Source organism: Phycodurus eques, chromosome 4 (assembly GCF_024500275.1).
Source record: "Phycodurus eques isolate BA_2022a chromosome 4, UOR_Pequ_1.1, whole genome shotgun sequence".
NCBI lineage: Eukaryota > Metazoa > Chordata > Actinopteri > Syngnathiformes > Syngnathidae > Phycodurus > Phycodurus eques.
In genome coordinates, this window is record NC_084528.1 from 26,692,278 (window position 1) to 26,705,553 (window position 13,276).

Consider the following 13,276-nt stretch of genomic DNA (forward strand, 5'->3'; position numbering starts at 1 on the left):
AGAAGATGCTCTTTAGTCCAACTCCCCCCAAGATTTAATATTAACAAGAGTCTTGTAGTATTTGTTAATTTTGCCATTTTGCCAGCAGAGAGTCAGGAGAAACCAGCAGAGAGTCAGCAGGAACATTATCATCCCAAATCACACTGACAAACTTGAAAAACAGCGCTATAAAATGAGATTATGATTTTCTTTATGTCCATTAATTTCACATTTGAATCACTACTGCATGAGAAAAAGCAACAAGTCCCACAAGCGCCATCTGCGGGACATGGTGGGGCATTTCCCCACTTGCCCCTAAGACAAAGTTTTCAATGTTAATTCCCGTTAATTCCAACAAACGTAATTAAAATGTATTTACTTATTCATTTATCTCATTAAATAATTATCAAAATACATACTTCATTTATTAATAATTAATCATGCTCAAATAAAAAATAAAAAACTGGGTGCAAACGATCTTTTAATGAAAATAAATTATTTTAGATAAATTACAAAATATTAGTAACTTTCAACAAATTTTTCATTAATTATAAGTTAGTAATACAAAATACATGACATTTCCAGATGTTTTTCTTTTGGGAAGATAGATAACACATGGTTATTTGGGCTCAATCACATTGAACAATGACATGTTGCGCAAATAGATTTATGATATGAAGGACAGAAGATGACAGCACCAATAAAACACTTAACTCCAACTGCACGGATACATATAACCACAACACACCGCCGTGTTTTCATGCTCTGCTTTCTAAACCTGTCTGTCCTTGTACCACCAATTTAGACTGGGTGAAGTGTGTTTAATCAAACCAGCTGAGGGAGAGTTGTTACACTGCGGTGGCCACTTTATTCTAATTTTGTGTGTGCAGTGCCCTTGAGAGGGAGGAAAATTTAGGGAAATGTGCACGAAAGCAGCTTCAGGGATGCTCTACTTGGTGGGAGAGGAATGAAAATTATTGCCTCTGTGTATCAAAACAATGTGTGTCGTCAAGGGATACAAGTCTATTTTTTACACATTTGGTAAAAGAGGAACAACAAACACATAAATTCTCTCAAAGCTCAGAAAAAGAAAGAGTCATATCCTGGACGGTCTTTCCATTTGGTTGAAGTTATCTTGTTCAAAGGCCGCAATCGTGCTCCAACTCCCCCAAAATGAACTTGCTCTACCTTGTAGACACTCCACGATACCAGGAGAATGCATGAGCAAAACCAATCAACATTACTCATTAAGAATGTTGATGAAAGTCTTATCCAACCCTGATCGCACAGAGTTCACTTCCGATGAACCTGGAGCTCAGATGGTCACAGGCTTGTGGCTTTGCTTTGGCCGGCCTCCGCGCTCGGTTCCCTCTCCCAGCCCTGTCGAATGCGGGTGAGAGATCGATCCACGCAGGGCAGCAACATCAGCATTTTGAGCACAAGCACCACGGAGGGCACCGCCAGACACAGCATGTAGCCCGGGGGGGGGGGGGGGGGGGGGTGTACCACTTGTACGTCAAAGGGCGGATGAATTTGTTCCAGCCGTAAATGTAACCGTGTGCCGTGCATATGAACAGAGTCAGGTGGCCCAGCTTCGGCTATAAAAATTGAAAAAGAAGCATTTAATGAGAAGGGGGAAAAAAATCCACATATGCAGAATAAGAACATTATTTCCACTCTTTCCGTTTACATGAAGATTATTTTGGTTTCTTAAACAGGCTAAAAAGAATATGTTGTGGACCAATAAATAAAAGAAAAGAGCCCCCGTCCACTTTGGCCGGACTTTGACCCGCCGCACACCGTGCGATGTGGCTGAACCCGACTTAACTGTCGCGCCGCAAGTGGGGTGCTGCCAATAATCATCATGAGAGGTTTTGCCGCAATTCCAAATTTTAATCTCTGGTGAACGGCGTTACAATGTCGCAGATGTAAAGACCAATTAAAAATGCCCTATAGCGAGCTTTTACAACAAAAACAAACAATAAATGAATAAAAGTTGTCTTCCTTGCACTCTCCTTTTTATTAACAAGGTCTGCACAAGATCTGGAAACAGTAATAATTTTCCTTCACAGACATTTTCATTATATCCGTGATAAGTGATTAAAATCTTTTTTATGCTTGATAATTTGCTCGTGAGGTGCATCTGCAATGCAACTTTCGTTGCAATCTCCTGCAATGTTTTCAAGTGTGTTTTATTGCTTCAACATGTGAATAGTCTTACAGTTCTTAAGATTTATTTACTTAAGGATTTTTTCTCCCCCCCACAGCTGTTATAGAGGAATTGTTTTTGGTGCCCCGGTGTCCTCTGTTGTTTGGTTATTGTTAATCACTTAGTAGAGAGCATTTTGAACACGACGCTCTCACATGGCAAGCACACTTTATTGTAGTACAGTTGCATCCTCAGATGATAATAAAGGATTTAATTTTTAATCACAACTGAGAGCTGGAAAGCCTTTTGCATCATGAATATTAAAATCCGAGGCATTCCCTTGTTGACAACCGTGATCGCAACGATAATCTATGCAAATCGATTTCAGTTGTGTCGTCTCTTTCTCCTCTACTCAAAGGATCAATTATCTTGACCGCCATCGCCAAGTATCTTTCCCCATCAGTCCATCTGTGCACACGACCTTTTCACACACACACACACTTGTGACCTGTAATAGCAAATCTGCACACGTGGGATTATACCTGCTATCATAATTCAGTTTAATGAATAACTTAACATTTAAAATGCTGAGCTAAAAGCAACCAGTCATCCATTGCCTGTGTTAGGGAGTTACTTAACTAGTCACTTGGGAAGAAAGTGCCCGTGACGCATTGCTTTTACAGCACTTTAATAACGCAGATAAAAACTTGGAAATAATTACATTTTATCAAAAAAGCCCTAAAAAGAGATTTTACTGATAGGGAGCACAGGATGAGAACAATGGTAGTGGCGTACTCTTGAAAGAAAAAAATAAATAAAGTTTTTTTTCAGTAGACGTTGCATTGTCTTTTTTTATTAAAAAAAAAAAAAAGACAAGACAAGCATCTTCATCTTTGTCTCTTTCTGATGCTTGTCTCCATCCCAGATTAGATGCCTGCGAACCGTCACTTATGACATTACACTTTCTACACTACGATCATTGTATGTTGCAGACATTTTGTCCTTCACCATTGTGACCTTTGTAACTTAGTGCTCAGGTGTTTTGAAGACAACATATGAATTTAAACAATATGACATAATAATAATTGTGTGAAGCACTTTATGGGGCAAGGAACCATATTTTATAACTTAAAGTTTAGTAGAAACAGACACCACAATTACTGATTAGCCGTGTGGTGGTTTGTCCACTCATTTGTTTTTGTCAATAATGAAAATATACTTCCACAGTAATATATAACATTCTACAGTTGAAACTTTTTTCCAAATATTCCAATGCGTTCCCAATAAAGTTGAGGTTTTCCAGTTTTCAGACAAAATATATTTCATAAGAAGAATATGAGACAATATCATAGCATTTTTCCCATTGTAGGTTTTTTTTTTTTTTTTTCTTCAAATAGTCAAATAGTCAGGCCTGTCGGGTCCATTATAACAACAACCTCGGTTATATTATCAAATATGATCACAAAAAAAGCCATGTCCATAAGTTAAGCTTGAAAATATGTACAATTCTAGAAAGAAAGGTATATTCAATACAAGGCATATTTTAAAATAGTATCAGAAAACTTACATTTCAAATGAATCATGATATTGATTCAAATGCTTCAAGCCCACACTACATCATATGTAATGATCAGCTAAGCAACGTGTAACTCTGTCATGTCTTCAAAACGGCTTCACCTCATGTAGAGCAAGCTCAAGATTCCCACTGTTTCTATTATAATGAGTTTTCTCCATTATACACTTCATTTTACTTTTAGGATTCACATGCTTCCAGCCCATGCTGTATCATATAGTATGTAATGAACAGCTATCCGTGGAAGTCTGGGATGTCTTTAAAAACTGCCACATGTAGACCAAGCTAAAGGTTCCCACTGTTTATGTTAGAACGAGTTGCCTCTATTATGCACTTTATTATACTTTTATTATGAATAGGCAGTGGCCGGTACTATAAAGTGTTCTTTTTGTCCCTGTCAAATAAAAAACATGTACATTCCTTTCTACATTTGGAGAGTTAAAAAACAAAAAGTAATATGTGCAGCTACATGTGTTTTGCCTTGGACAGCACCCCATGGTAAATAAAAACAAGCTCACCCAACCCCATCCCCCCATTCCCATAAAAGATGTGCAAGTGTGCTCTGACCTGAATGAAGCTGAACTCCCTCTAGCTGAGGGAGCCTCCCACAGAAGGCAGCGACGTCAGGCCGAGTAGAACGTAAAGAAAGAAACCCAGGATGCCCAGCATGTAGAACGAGTCCGTTCCCCATGCTTCTGTATAATTCAAGTCAAATGGCGTGGTTTTGTTGTTCTTCATCTAAGGGAAGCGAGAGATGGAGAAGCGCTTTTAACGATGACGGACATCTTGCACAGATCGACTTGTGCAGTCCTGCGTAAAAAAAAAAAAAAAAATTAAAAAACACTGTACCTCGTCCACCACTCGGGAGATGAGCTTATGTCTGACAGAGTAGCGAATAGGAATAATGAATGTATAGATGGCGTGGAGAAAGGCAAAGCCCAAAGCAACCAGGCCCATTTGCTTCCGACACAGCATCCAACGGTCCAGCCAGTTAGGAAATCGCCTGACAAATAACAAATGAGATGGAACTTTAAGAAATGTACATTTGACATTGTGTGGCAAATAGTTTCTTTCAAATGATTTGATACCTTACTTGTACTTAGTGCCTCTGTAGAGCTGAAAGAAGGCGGCTATAACACCGGGCAGGTAACACAGCGACAGCATGACAAGCGACACGATGGGAAACACCTGAAGATCGGTAGAAAAAAAATTAAAAAAATAAAAACATTTAAAAACATAACATCAGAGTGGACTCAGGCTATGTCCACACATACCCATATTTCTGTTTCTTTAAAAAGGTATTGTTTCTCCTGATCATGGTAAGAAATATATACAATACAATATTCCGTTTTTCAAATAAACCCAGCCCATTTTCGTTTCAACAAGCAAAAACAAAAACAGACTTTTCTAAAACCTCCACTATGGTGAAAGCATTACAAAATGTTACCATACAGTGACCTGCTCACTCATCCAGTTCATTGTATTCATTGACTCAATCGTAACTGGGCTGTTCTGGTCGTCTCCCACATACAATGTGGGAGACAATTTGTCCTTTCATCCCTTCCGAAGAGATTCAATAATTGAGCGTCTAACAAATAACAAACAAACACATCCACGTTTGGCCTTCAGGTGCCTCCACAGCCATTGTTACAACTGAAAAGAATATTAACAAGGGTGATTCCACCCGAATTTGTCGTTGGTTAGCAAAGGCCTCTTTCCAATGTATCTTTCACAAGTGTTGCTTTGCATCGCAAAAGTGATATCATTCTAACTTCAAGTCTGAGAAGGGTTCATCGAGGTTTAAAGTATGGATAAATAAGAAAAGTTACTACTTTGCAAATTTTGCCTATTGTGGGGGTGGTCCAGAACCTAATCCCCTTTGATAAATGAGGGGCTACTGTATATATTTTGAAAGAAATTTTCTCCAAGAAAAGTGTCATCAAGTCTTCACCTTGTTGGCCAGGGACACCATGATTCTGTAGGAGATGTCTTTGCCCTGCTCCACGTAGGGGTAGATGACGTCTCTGATGAGCAGATAGAAATAGAAGAAGGCGGCGAGGCCGACGGCAATGCGGAGAGGCAGCTTCCACTCGGGGAACAGCTGCAGGGGGAAGTCCTCCAGTTCTTGGGCTGCCGACAGAGACCCCCTGTCCAAAACGTTGAGGCCCAACTTGGTGGCCACCTCGGCTACAGCCTGCTTTGCCTCAGCACTGTTCCCACATACGTAGACCTGAATGGTAGATTCGATTTTAGAAATGTACAAAAAAGGAAATAATAGCTTGTTAAATTGTTGTAATGGAAAGAACATCTTAACCCACTTCGAGGGCTCTTCAAATTGATGAATGGAAATATTGAATTGTGTCTTTTAAACAGTAAAATTGTTTTCCAATACAACACAGAACAGTTTACCGCTTACTTGTTCAGGATTTTTTTTTTTTTTTTTTTTGGAGGCGTAGATCAGAGTGACTCAGAGTACTTTTGATGTTGGCTACCAATAATAACACAACTACTTCAGTTAGATATGTTGTTCTAATATGTTTAGAAAACAACATCTGCCCATCAAAGTAATAGCTTTTTATGTCTCCAGTAGTATAAGCAAAGCAAATGTATTTATATAGTGCATTTCGTACGCAAGGTAAATCAATGTGCTTACATGATTAAAAGCATTTAGAAACAAAGAAAAAGAAACAGCTTGTAAACATTTAAAACAAAGAGAAAAATAAAAGTACAATTAAAACAGCGTACAGTGCAAGAAATATTTAAAAGTGGAACTGCGCTAAAAAGCATGAGACTAACCTGGACTTAAAAACATTCACAATGGGGCTGATCCAAATGTATCTGCGAGCAGCATCTTTTCTTAAAACACCCCCTTCCAAAGTCAGTAGAAATATAAGTGTTTTCATGTTGAACTCTGTCTGTTGTTTTCCAGCACTGTTGTTGATAATTAAAAGATTTCACTCACGAGTCACAAGCTGCTGTCTGAACATGACATCCAGATGCACTCTGGCGTCAAGGCTTGTGTGCAGATATATATGTTGTATCCTGAAGTTGGAGAGGAAACTCTTGCATGATTGTGTATAAAAGGAGCTTCCCTGCATGTAAGCGGCAAGGCCGAGAATCAACATTGAATGCCCGTGACCTTCGATCCCTCAGGAAGCACTGCATCAAAAACCAACATCAATGTGTAAAGGATCTCACCACATGGGCTCAGGAACAATTCAGAAAATCAATGTCAGTAAATACAGTTCAGCGCTACATCTGTAAGTGCAACTTGAAACTCTACTATGCAAAGCAAAAGCCATTTATCAACAACACCCAGAAACGCCGCTGGCTTCTCTGGGCCCGAGCTCATCTAAGATGGACTGATGCAAAGTGGAAAAGTGTTCTGTGGTCCAACGAGTCCACATTTCAAATTGCTTTTGGAAATTGTGGACGTCGTGTCCTCCGGGCCAAAGAGGAAAAGAACCATCTGGACTGTTATGGACGCAAAGTTCAAAAGCCAGCATCTGTGATGGTATGTGGCTGTGTTAGTCCCAATGGCATGGTAACTTACAAATATGTGAAGGCACCATTAATGCTGAAAGGTACATACAGGTTTTGGAGAAACATATGCTGCCATCCAAGCAACGTCTTTTTCAAGGACGCCCCTGTCTTATTTTAGCAAGACAACGCCAAACCACATTCTGCACGTGTTACAACAGCGTGGCTTAGTAGTAAAAGAGTGCAGGTACTAGACTCGCCTGCCTGCAGTGCAGACCTGTCTCCCACTGAAAATGTGTGCCGCATTATGAATAATAAAATACGACAACGGAGACCCCGGACTGTTGAACAGCTGAAGCTGTACATCAAGCAAGAATGGGAAAGAATTCCACCTACAAAGCTTCAACAATTAGTGCCCTCAGTTCGCTAGCGTTTATTGAATGTTGTTAAAAGAAAAGGTGATGTAACACAGTGGTAAACATGACCCTGTCCCATCTTTTTTGGAACGTGTTGCAGCCATAAAATTCTAAATTAATGATTCTTTTCTAAAAACAATCAAGTTGATCAGTTTGACCATTAAATATCTTGTCTTTGTAGTGTATTCAATTAAATATAGGTTGAACATGATTTGCAAATCATTGTATTCTGTTTTTATTTGTGTTTAACACAACGTTCCAACTTCATTGGAATTGGGATTGTACATACAGTATGTGTGCCACTCAATTTCGAAGTCAAATTCTACATCTCGCCATGGTGGAGTTTATAATCAAACCTGCTGCTCCGCGATAAGGTGATTAAGATGTTGGTATATGAAGAGGGGAAGTGTGTGTGTGTGTGTGTGTGTGTGTGTGTGTGTGTATGTGTTAGAGAGCTGGTGGAGGAGAAGGAGAGGGAGAGGCCAGGTTGACAGCCAAGTCAACTGAGCAGTTTCCTCCAGGTGTGTGTAAGTGGACCGGGCAGCCAGCCATGTCTACTTACATTACTGCAGCATAACAGCAGGGGACAGCCGACAGACTAAATCTCCATCTGAATGTAAATGTGACACAACCACAAAAAAAAATGAAAGAAAGCTACTATCACTCCCTCTTAAAAGTGTGCAGATGTACTGTACTTTGTACATATAAGCATAATAATCGATTAATTGTTCTTAAGATGATTAATTGGATGTCGATAGTATGGAATTGATTGTCGATGAATCACACCTTGCAACAAATGAGCATTATTAATATTATTCATTTTCTACCACTAACAAATAAATAAAAATAAATAGATGCCATTGACTTTTAGTGCCAGGCAGAACAATTAAATACAATGCAATTAACCCTCCCGCCCCAACATTTTGTCCATTTAGTGGACAGAATGCGGCAATGGCTCATGCACCTCCAACACGAGTTTATGGTGTCCTTGAGCAAGACACTAAAAGCCTGAAGTGCTCCCTGGGTGCAACATGAGCTGTCCCCTGCTCCAGTGTGTGTCACAACAGTGTGTGTTTGCTGTGTTCACGGCTGTGAGTGTGAAAACCGAATGAGTGAAAATGCGTCCGTGTTCATGGCAATAAAAAGTCATCTTCTATTGTATACATAATGTAAGTAGATACAGTAGCCTAGACTGTTTGTTTTTCGTACAATCATAATGTCTGGTAAAGTGAAAGTGTTACACTAGAGTACACTAAAGTGGCATGATTTAGATTTTGATTGGTCATTTATGGAAGAATATGCCAGTAAAACAATACCTGACATGGCACTAGTGATGTGATATTCCAATATTCCAAGGGATGTAGCATATCTCCATCATTGAGCATCTAGTGTGTTTTGCTCCTTCTTTATTGTTTTGTGTTTTATCATCATGAATAATGGAATGTACGTATACCACAACGTCAGCTGCATTTGGTTTTTATGTGAAGAGACTCACCTCTCAGGCACAAGCTGTAATGTCCTTTGTTTGACAGTTCAAAATGCAAAAAAAAAAAAACATTACATTGTGCACTTCTTGTTTTGATTTTATTTCAGTTTTATTCAATGCTTGATTTACTTTTCCACTGTGGGATAGTTAAAGCCTCTTACATGCGCTATGAAAACGATGGTAGCTTACACATTGTAAAGTCACATTAGGAGCTTAACTTCCAAAATTGAATACTTGCTATTGACTACAATAATGAAATAAGCACACAAGCCAGTTTCCTCTCATTGCTGGGGACGTAATGTGACGTGCGACCGATCGCTCAGTTACGTCTCTGGGCAGCTAAAGTTTTTATTGCAAGTTCAAGTTCTAATTCTTTTATGAGCGGGTCGGGGGAGGGGCGGCTCATGCCGGGCGCCCAAGTGCATCACTGGGAGCCATTTTAGCCGCCTCCCAAAAAAACTATATCTCCAGAATTCAGTACAATGTATACTATCGTCAAAGTTGTATAATATACTTCGAAACAAATCAATGATTTCACTTTATAGAGACTTTAAGAATGTTAACATATTACTTAAAACTTTCCCGGTACAGTTGATAGTTCTTATGATGGCAACAGTGTGACCCTGGAACAGATTGCTTCTATTTCTATTCATTCCTATAGGAAAAGTTGGGTTGTAAATTGTTTTATGAATATTCCAGGATTAATTATACACAGTTATACACATGTACTGGTGTAGGGATACTGTTGTTCACACTTTACCGCCCCCCAACGAAAATGGAGCACTGCAGAGGTATCAGCATGTGAAAGGATATTTGTGGATGTGTGTGTGTTTGCACGTGTGCATGCGGCTTGTTTGTGTTGCCGAGGATTTGAGGCAGATTCAGGTTTAGTCTCCAGAGCTTACCACATGTTTGATTTTCCCTTTGTAGCTGCGAAGCGGAAGCTGCAATAAACACTGCTCTTTCAACTTTGTAACATCATAAAGTATGTTAGCTTGTGTGTTTTTACAAGTACTGCCCTGGTTTTCTCCAACATTGATATGGAAACATGGAAAAATCAATCACGTGCACCAACGCAGACGGAATCAATAAGCCGTTGCACCCGACAAGCGCTTTTCTCCTGATTGGTGAGTACTACTGTGTATGAGAAATCTGTGATTCATAAAAACAGATTGTACCGGAAATATTAAACAACTATTTAATATTATGTTCTAATATGTCTGCCTCCTGCCCGATGATAGCTGGGATAGGCTCCAGCGCGCCCGCGACCCTAGTGAGGAGAAGCGGCTCAGAAAATGGATGGATGGATGGATGTTTCAGAATTGACCTTGCAGTCCCTCCCCTTTACAAAAGCTTCAGTGGCACTGTTTTCCCGCATGCTCCTTCCGGTTTTCACCCATTCAGCTCACATCTTTCATGTTTTTTTTTCCTCTTTCCCCACTCACCTGTTTTCCTGTCAGAAGACCGTTCTGCAGAGCCCAGGCAGACAGTGTGTTAAGGCCTTTCACCACAGTTCCTCCAGGGACCAGTCTGGAGAACACACAACAAAGATTTCTTTAGCTGACATTTTTCAACACCCCTCTCAAAATGAGAGAAGGTGGAGGGGGTGGGGGGGGGGGGGGGGGAACTGAACTAGAGGGGTCTGAATGTCACAAATCAATGTCTGCACTTGACTAAATCGAAACTCAACCTTTTGATGTCTCGCATTCTAAGTGGGCTTTCCGGACACTTCCGCCCTGAAATATGTTTTTTCCTCCAAGAGGAAACTTTCAACGTTTGATACAGTTATTCAACACACACAAAAGGAGAGAATATAGATAGAGATGATAGATGGAGATAGATGGAACATAAGGGTTATGAGGGCCACACTGAAAAATGTAATACAATTATGAAAAGTGTGTATGAAAAGTCATACGCAATGACTGCACAAAGGTTTGGGAACTAGATGTACTGAAATCATCTCTTTTTTTGTTGGGGGAGGGGAGGGGGGGGGGGGGGTTCCATCTTCAACCAAAAGTGTTTTTAACAAATATTTATCAAGAATATGGTATTGCATTGACACAATATGGCAGCGTGAGAGTTGCATTTAGGTTTGTGTGGGAATTTTGACTTCCACTCATTAAAATGATGTCTTTATTTTGACAGGGCAATTTGAAAAATGATTCTCATAGCCATAATATAGCCATAGCCATAGCCATAAAACAATGATAAAGCCAAACAAGAGGTAAGCTATTATATTTGTCAGACAGAAACTATTAGATAGTGGAAGCGGTTTTTCAAAATATTCACATAAGACTCGACGAGAGTCTGTTACCTCTGCAAGTAGACAGCGTTAGCTTCTGGGTACATGTCTTTCTTCAGGTTATTACTGAGATCCACCAACACCTGCGAAGGACAAAAAAACCTTCCTTTTATCAAACCTTGAGGCTGCTATTCTAAGACAGAATACAGGTTCATTTATTTTATTCAATTAGCATCCTTCGAGGATACAGAGTTGGCAGCTACGGGCTCGGTTTAGATGGAAGTGAGAACAAAAGCAAAAGCTCGCAAATCAACGCAAATTAGCTTGGATGCCAAATTCACTTATGTCAAACTTCACACGAGTCTTGCAGATGCACAGAGGACTGCGTGAGTTCACAAAAGCTTTTAGTAAAAGTACAATATAATACACACAGTGCTCTGATTACAGGTACAAAATGGACGTGATAAACGTGAATGATATAAAATCATGACAGTTTCACAGCAATATTTCCAATATGTCCGTGTGATCTTTACTTTTTAATTTGACTAAACTATACATTGGGGGACATCATCATAAATAAGGTAACCGTTACCATGATATTAGTAACTCGTATCAGTATGATGACAGCCACATTAGGGAACATTAAATCAATACCTCTAAAAACGGAGAAGCATTGTCTTTACGGAAAGTTTGAATATTTTCTTTGGTGTTGTATTTTTGTTTTGTTTTTTTTGTATTGTATCTAAATCTACGTCACATAATTTGCTTGCATCATACTGTATATGCCAGTCATTTGGAACCAATTTGCTATGGCGCATTAATGAGCCATGAGAGATTATTAGATGTGAAATTATCCAATTCCTTTTAATCAGTTCAAAAAATAAAATGTATTTACTACAAATAATGTATTTTTGTTCGTCTATCTGTGCCAGCGATGGATAGTGACAGGCAGACAATTACTAAATGCTCTTCCACTTCCAGATGGCAGAAAGTACAGTTAACATGAGTAAAACTGAGAAAAAGATCGTCTTTTTTATTTTCAGCCTATAATGTTTATGACATTTATATTTGGTGGTGTGCTGTGAGATTTTTTTTAACTGTAAAATATGTGGCTTGGTTCAATAAGGATGATGTAACACCATATGCTGCTTCAGCATACATTGAAGGAGCTGCAAATTGTTCATATTGTTTTATGTAAAATTAAAATGCGCTCTACAGCCGTTAAGTCAATATTAGGTGTGTGGCATCATTGCAGAACACATCAGCCATCAATTTACCTTTCCTTCCAGATAAGGTGCCAGTGTGTCCATGAATGCGTAATGCTCTCTGTGAACGCAAATGAAGATGAGTCGAGCTGGCTTGGCTGCCGCCTCATGGCTCATCACCTGCGCGCCACAAACATTCGCCATGTTAAATCACCGTCGACTTGCACAATCATCCATTCTTGCCGATCGCGGCGCGCGATTCACCTGAGCTCCTTGAGGCAAAGGGCCGCAGCTGTGAGGTCCGCGGCTGCCGTACACCACCCTGCAGCCGGTCTGCAGCAGGCGCAGGCCCAGGGAGCGTCCCAAATCTCCCGTCCCGAAGATGCACAGCGGCTCCTGTTCTTGGGGGACGGCCGCTGCTGCTCCTCTTCCTCCGAGAGGATGCAGGGACACGCTCTCTAACTTGGCGTCTTCTCTTACGCCGCTTGCCACAGTCATGTTGAAGCGCTCTTTGGAATGTCAGCGCCGTCTGCTGTGTTGTTATATCGTGTAGCTGTGCAACCTGCAGACCGCCTTAGTCCTCCTGGTCTTGAGGTGTACAGCAACATGTGACAATCTCGTTGTGTATTATGGCTTTGTGATAAAGGTTGAGCCAGGTGAGGTTTATTACACCACTGATCAACATCTTCCGTCACGTGTGTTGGAATGTGTGTAAGTGTATTATCTCATTTTCTCTCCACCCTGTA

At 40.1% G+C, this 13,276-nt stretch overlaps 1 pseudogene; it reads right to left on the reverse strand.

Moving 5' to 3' along the window:
* Positions 1-789: 789 nt before the first annotated feature.
* LOC133401656 (metalloreductase STEAP4-like) lies at positions 790-13,057 on the reverse strand (annotated as a pseudogene).
* Between the last annotated feature and the right edge of the window lie 219 nt (positions 13,058-13,276).